Here is a 7,444-nt window from a genome sequence, read left to right as displayed (position 1 = left end):
TCCCGTTTGGGGTGGCCACAAACAAATCGCCTCCAAGTCTCGCCCTGTCCCCCGCCATTTCACTCCCCTGCTCCCAACTCACACAGCCCTCTCTCACATATACCTCTCCACCCCCATCTCTCCATCTCATCCTCAGCCTCCCCACTCCCCCTTTCCCCCCTCCACCCCTCACTCAGCATACACTCTCTATCGTCAGTCTTTTCACCCTCCATCCTCTCCCACATGGCCAAACCCACTTCAGTGTGTTCCTCATAACGCTTCCCTATCACATCCACATCAACACCACAACGCTCCTTTTATATCCCTCACATTCGTCAGCCTGTCTCACTCTCCATGTGAGCTCCACAGGCTCCTCTTAAATAACCTCATTTCCACGGCTCTCACTAACTTGACTTGTGTCCTTCCAACAACGTCCAAGCTTTACTTCCGTACATTAGAGTTGGTATCACAATACTGTCATGTAGTAACTTTTTCACTTCCATGCTCACTTCCCTGTTTCTTATCACTGCTTTCAAAGAACCAGCAACCTTTCTTCCCTGCTGTACCCTTTCAAGCACTTCACCCTCCAAACCTCCATACTTACTCATCACACTACCCAAGTACTTAAACGTACTCACATTTTCCAATTCCTCACCATCCAACCTCGCTGTACATTCACTGACTTCACCTCTCTCAAAGACCATCACTTTACTCTTCCCTACATTCACCTTTAGATTCCGTTTCTTACACACTCTCTCAAACTCATCCACCAAACCTTGCAGCTCCCCTTCGTCATATATATATATATATATATATATATATATATATATATATATATATATATATATATATATATATATATATATATATATATATATATATATATATATATATATATATATATATATATATATATATATATATATATATAGTATATATATATATAGTATATATGTATATGTATACTTTGCTTAAACTGCTCTTCATTGTTATCACAGACGACTCCGTACAGTCACATGAACGACTTCAGCGCTCTGCAAGACGAAACTGGAGACAAACAGTTGAGGAAATTTTAGCAGACAAATGTTTGTCAACGGCAGTTGGTGATGAGCAGGAACCAATGCCTTCAGAAGTCTGGAGTACAATGAATATGTTGATGCAAGGTCTTTTTTGATTTACTGTGTTGGTGTATGTTGCATACTTTTGGTATCATAAATAGTTGCACACTCAGGTTTCGTGATATTCACGCAAGGTATGGTGAATGGTAATAATTGCCAGTTGTTTTATTACAGAACGTATTGCAGTTCACTGTATTATCTGTCCTACAATCCATAGAATATTACATGGCTAGTAACTCTTTAAGGGAAGCTTTGGAGCTTTAACATTTAAATATTTATCCCAATATTTAAAGATAATCATAAGTATATAGGTAAACGTGAAGTACCAATGAAGTAACTAATTCAGTATTCATACTTTGGGTGAAATAAGATATTTAACTCTGCAACACCATGTTGCAGGCAGCACCAATGATCCAGATCTGGTTACTAACAGCTCTTCTACATGCACCACAACACCTACACAGGAACCTAATCAAGACGTATCATGGTGCATAGATCTGGCAGCCAACAGTGATTCTCAATCCGCCAGTCCTACAGCACATGAGCTTGAATCAGCAGTACCCGGGTGTAGTAATCTGGTTACCAGCAGTAACCAAGGGCTGCCCCAAAACAATGCACTTATTAGTAGGTTGCTTGAAGTAGAGAGCGAAAATACAAAACTTAAAGAAGAAAATGAAAAGTTGTTCGTAAGCATGGAACAGTTAAGGAAGGAAAATCAATCTCTGTTGTCTGCTGTAAAATCAGCAGATGTCACAAATTCCGTCATGGTTGAAAAGTGTCTCAGGCAGCATTTTGGTGAGTATTTTAGACTCTCATATAAAGTACTTCATGAACAAGCAAACAAAAATTATGTGGAGTGAAGAAGACATTGTTCGAGCTCTTACGTTAAGAAGTGTCAGTGCCTTCTGACAAGAAGACTAAATCAAGATGTCCTAGAAAACTTGTTTGGCATAATTCGTCAAATGGGTAGTGCAAATGACCATCCTTGCGCAGTAACCTTCAAGCATAGACTAAAAAGGTATATCTTGGGTCACAGACAAACTCTGTTATCACTGAAACCAAATACACTCCTAATAGATGAAGATAAGTGCATGACAGAAAGTTTGTCTGAATTTAAAACCTGTAGTTCTCCTATCAAGGAAAATCGTCCTCCAGCTCAGATTTCATCTGATACTTGTATTAGTGCTAACCTTTGTAATAATATATTCACATGTGATGAGTAAAGAAGACTGTAGCGAGGAATTTAATATTCCAGATAATGAAGTTGATGCCTTTAATTATGTACTTGGATACGTTGTGTACAAATTCAAGGACAAATATCCTGACCTTGCCAGCACTGATGAGCCACCTAGTGATTGAATATCAGTCATGTCAAGGAATGGAGGTTTAAGGCGCATGGCACCACATTTTACTGAGAAGTTCAAAGTTGCCGAGGAAATGTTTAGAAAATTTCATGGTAATGAACTTATAGAAAGTGGTCCAGGACAATAAGGAAATGACTCACATAACATCATATGTTATACCAGAGGTGCCAAAGGAGGTAATTAAGTTTTATATGCACTGTAGGCTACATTTCCGTATTAAGGTAATAAACAGACGTTCTGTCATTGAGAAGGTGAGAAATAAATACAAAAAATTAAAAGTTGTAGGGTAAAAGACATTACTGATGTATGGTGCTGGTCTGCATTGCAACATAAAGATAATTAACCAAAGTTGTTGGATATAAGATAATACTGATGTATGGTGCTGGTCTCCAATGCAACATAAAGATAACCAAAGTTGTTGGATGTAAGATATTACTGATGTATGGTGTTGGTCTGCATTGCAAAATTATGATAATTACATCTTGTTAAACTTTTATTTCAGTTTTGTTTGCTTATGAGAAAACATTACCACAAGTGAACTTTATTAAGAGTTTAGATAGGTAGCTATTTGGTGATGATAATGATGTGGTGCTGATTATGAGAGAGAGAGAGAGAGAGAGAGAGAGAGAGAGAGAGAGAGAGAGAGAGAGAGAGAGAGAGAGAGAGAGAGAAAAGAGAGAGAGAGAGAGGAAAGAGAGAGAGAGAGAGAGAGAGAGAGAGAGAGAGAGAGGAAAGAGAGAGAGAGGGGGGGGTGAAGGTCAAACGAGATTATCAGACAGTGGGGGGAGGCGGAATGTCACCTGAGACCGTGAGAGAGAGAGAGAGAGAGAGAGAGAGAGAGAGAGAATCAGTTCAGTTTCCAAATGACGTAGACACGAAGAAAAGTGGGAGGAGCCATATTTTAGGGGCGGAGTAAGCTGCGTATGAGCACACTGTTTGAGTCTGTACACTGTGCCTTCAACTATGTGAAGTATCATCAGGAAGGACTGGTTGAGGTACATCATCAAGTGTGAGGAGCCCTGAAGTTTTCAGGAGAGGTGATGAAGTGCAAGTATGATGCCAAGGCAAGTGAGGTGAGCTTCAAGGATGGTGATTAAGTTTGGGTATACAATCCTCAACGAAAAAAGGGACAGTCACCGAAGCTGCAGAACAAATGGGACACCAGGGACGGGCCTTACATTGTGTTGGATCGCCTATCAGACGTAACACACTGGATTCGGGGAGGCAGGAAGTCCCGTCTGTGGCAATACCATGGGTCAGGACAGTACAGCTGGGATGTCTCCAAGGAATCATCCTCTCCCTCAGCTGAGGATGTTGAGGAGGACCATGGAGCTGAAGTGCAAGAGGATGGTGACAATTTCCTGAGGGAAGAAGTGAATCAGGAAGAGGACCAAGACCATCCAGGAGGAGTGGACTGTGTGGAGGCATAAGGACGTCGTCTGAAGCGGCATAGAAGAAGACCCGATAAGTTGAAGGATTATTTTGTGTATAGTTAGATGTTTCATTAGTATTAATTATGTTTGTATACATTGTGTACTTTTGTCGGGATGAGAAAGAACTAGGGAGGGAGCAGTGTTGAGAAGCGAGATTTTCTAGTTAGGTAGTCTGGAAGTTTCTCACTGATTCCCGATGTTTACCATAGTTCCAGTACAAGTCAGAGTTACCAGTTTGCATGCTGTTTGTGAGCGCAGTTGTTTCATAAGTTATGCATTAATTTTTGTGCTCCTTTTTTTATAATTTATTTATGTGATTGTTTGTTAAATTATGTACTGTAATTTTTAAGTTGTATGCTAAATAATTTAGAGTATCATGTAATGTAAGAAAACTCTGGCATGTTTCGGATGTCTCTGAGTTGGTAACTGTTGTAACCATGCTCCCTCGGGAATACACCAGAACTGTGGAGGAATGTAGATCATTCTAGAACAATGCAAGCTTCTATACGGATGGAGAAGAGACTAGAGCAAGTTCAGTCAGTTTTCAGTTCAGTTTGAGTGTAGTGTAGTGTCAGTGCAGTGCAGTATATTTTTGGTACCTGTGAAAATAGTGAACTGTTGTTGGCAAACAGTGAAGTGTTATTGAAGTTCGTATATTATCGGTACTTGTGAAAGTAGTGAAGTGAGGTTGGAAAGCATTAACTGTAATTATTTGGAAAATAAAGAGAGTGAACTTAAGAAGCCAGTGTTGTTTACGACGCCCGAGCTGATCTTGTGTGCTGTACGCTGAAAGGCTGACCATTGAAAGAACAAGTCACATGGGAACATCCTTCCCATACTGTACTACTGCTGTTGGATCCTGTGGCAGTGTGGAATGGGGGATGTAACACCATTTACAATAATGTATGGTAAATATATAATCAGTCATGGGGTGAAATGGAAGCTGATGTGATATCCTTGTTAACCAGGTGAAGAGGCATAAATACAGAATCCATACAGGAACCAAATTGTTACACTATTCCTCACACCCTTCTGTGGTGAGGTGCCGTGAGCCACGAGGAAATAATCGGCCCACTGCACGGAACAGCCCTGCAGGGGCAATTGCGTGCCTGTGATTGATGTGTCTGCTCATCCAGACAGAATGGGGTTGATCAACAACAGCTACAACATTAACAACAAATGTATCACAGTCTACAACATCCCTAGGCAATTTGTCCCAAATTTTTTAAAATAACAAAATAGAGGAAGGAAAAACATATGAATAAAGAAAATAATCCATTCACCAAATTACAGGCGTCCTCCTTTCATAAAAAATCTGTAACAGTTGGACTTGACCAGCTGTAGGTTGAAGTTTGGAAAGAAACCACTCTGGGGAAGCGAGTTCCAAAGAGATTCAGTTTGGGAAATAAAAGAATTCTGATAGGCAGAAGTTCCGCAATATAGCAATGTGACAGTCCATTCATGAGCGCTGCCAGATGCCCGAGTAGCGCGGGGAAAGGCATGGAGAGGTGGCACAATGGATGCAAGTTCGTCTGAGCATTTGCCATAAATGTATCTAAAATAAATTTGCAAGGGAGGCAACATTCCTTATTACCTATAGGGGAGGTAGTTTATTTGTAATAGCAGGGTTATTAATCATTCCAACAGGATTGTTCAGAATTTTGTCCAGTTGTTTTAGTGCAACCTTTCTACATCCATTCCACATGGCTGAGCAATTTTCGAGTTGAAAGCACACATGACTCTTGTAAATTGCAGCTAACTGCTCGTGAGCGAACAAGTTACGGAATCTGTACAATAATCCAAGTTTCTCTGATGTGGTTTCAACAAGTGATCTAACATGAGAGGTACAGCTGAGGGCATTCTTATGTGGAACACTGAGAATTTCAATACTTTTAGAGACAGGAATATTAGTAGCACTGAAGGTGATATAGGAATCAGGCTATATCTGTCTATTAGTAAACTGTTTATATTTGGTTTTCTTAGCATTCAATGAGATAAGGCTATTTTGTCCCCATTCAGTGATCCTAGATGAGTCTTGATTTATGGAGATGGCTGTACTGAGTTGTGAGTCAGAGATATTAAACTTTGTGACTGGATGTTTAAGTATGAATGAACTGTGAAGTGTTGAGTTACATGCATATGAATGGATGGCATTATGGGCGACAAATAAGACATCATTATTATCAATTAGGAATAGGATTGGAGCCAAAACTAAGCCTTGTGGCACGCCGGCATTGATCACGTGGAAATTGGAATATGCATCATCTACTTTTATCTCTCTGTCACTGAGATATGTGGAAATCAGAGGAATAAAAGATGATGAGCCAAAGCAAGAGGGTCTTGCTAGCAGCGAATGGTGCCACACTCTGTCAAAAGCTTTAGAAATATCAAGGACTACTGCATGAGTTTCTCCATGTTAGTCAGCTGACTGATGGATGGTATGAGTCAGGAGATTGAGTATATCAACAGCGGATCTTTTGCGGCGAAAACCATACTGTCTATCATTAATTAAGTTGTTGGATTCAAGATATTTAACTATGTGCTTATTAATTATGATCTCAAAAAGAATATGTGATAGTTGTTGGTCTGTAATCAGAGGGGTCAGAGGAACTTCCTTTCTTTGGAAATGAGTGGATGTTAGCTTCTTTCCAAGATTTACGGATTGAAGAAATATGTATGCATTGTCTGAATAATGTAGGTGGAACAGGAACAAGTTCTGGGGAACATTTTTTCAAAACAATTGGAGGAATTCCATCTGGACCTGGAGCTTTGTTGATTGGTAAATTGTCTAGGGTGAATTTTACGTATCTAGTCTTTATCTTAAGCGGAGCAATTTCGGGAGAGTCAAGTTCTAGAACATGAACATTCTGGCTGACTTCTTCTAAGGTAGAATTTCTGGCAAATGTACTGGCAAGGATGTTCACTTTGCGGCGCTGGTCACTTATAGGGTTACCATCTGAAGATTTTAGTGGGGGAATAGGTGATAATTAGTTGAAGGTATTATTGAAAGAACTGAGAGTTGACCAGAATATTCTATTATCATTAGGATTGTATAATAGTATGGATGCTTGGTTGTGAGGAAAGTTTGATTTTGCGAGATTTATTATTGTTTTTGCATGGTTTCTAGCAATTTTCAGTTGACTGAGCGATTCAAATGTTTCTGATTTTAAGTAAATTTATATGCTAAGGGCTTTTGGGTCGTGCTCTGGCATAATTGCTGTCAAACCATTTTGAAAAGGTAGTGAACTGCTGACTGGCTATTAACAACTCTATACCAGCTTGTATTAAGTCATTAATGTGGGACTGGGTAAAACTGATGTCACTGTAGAAGGAAGACTGCCATGGAATATCAGCAAGATTATATCTTAATCCATCCCAGTCTGCCCTATCAAAGTGCCATCTGGTCGGTCTGACAGGTTCAGAACGGGGAGGTTTGAGAGATCTGACTAATGAGGCTTTGATGAGATTGTGGTCGTAAGATCCAAGTGGTGACAGTACTTCTGTCCTGTACTGATCTGGATTATTTGTCAGGAGTAGGTCCAAGAGAGAG

This window comes from Coenobita brevimanus, chromosome 18, assembly GCF_032717465.1.
Source record: "Coenobita brevimanus isolate Jiangsu-jjx chromosome 18, ASM3271746v2, whole genome shotgun sequence".
Taxonomy (NCBI): domain Eukaryota; kingdom Metazoa; phylum Arthropoda; class Malacostraca; order Decapoda; family Coenobitidae; genus Coenobita; species Coenobita brevimanus.
This window is presented reverse-complemented; position numbering follows the sequence as displayed.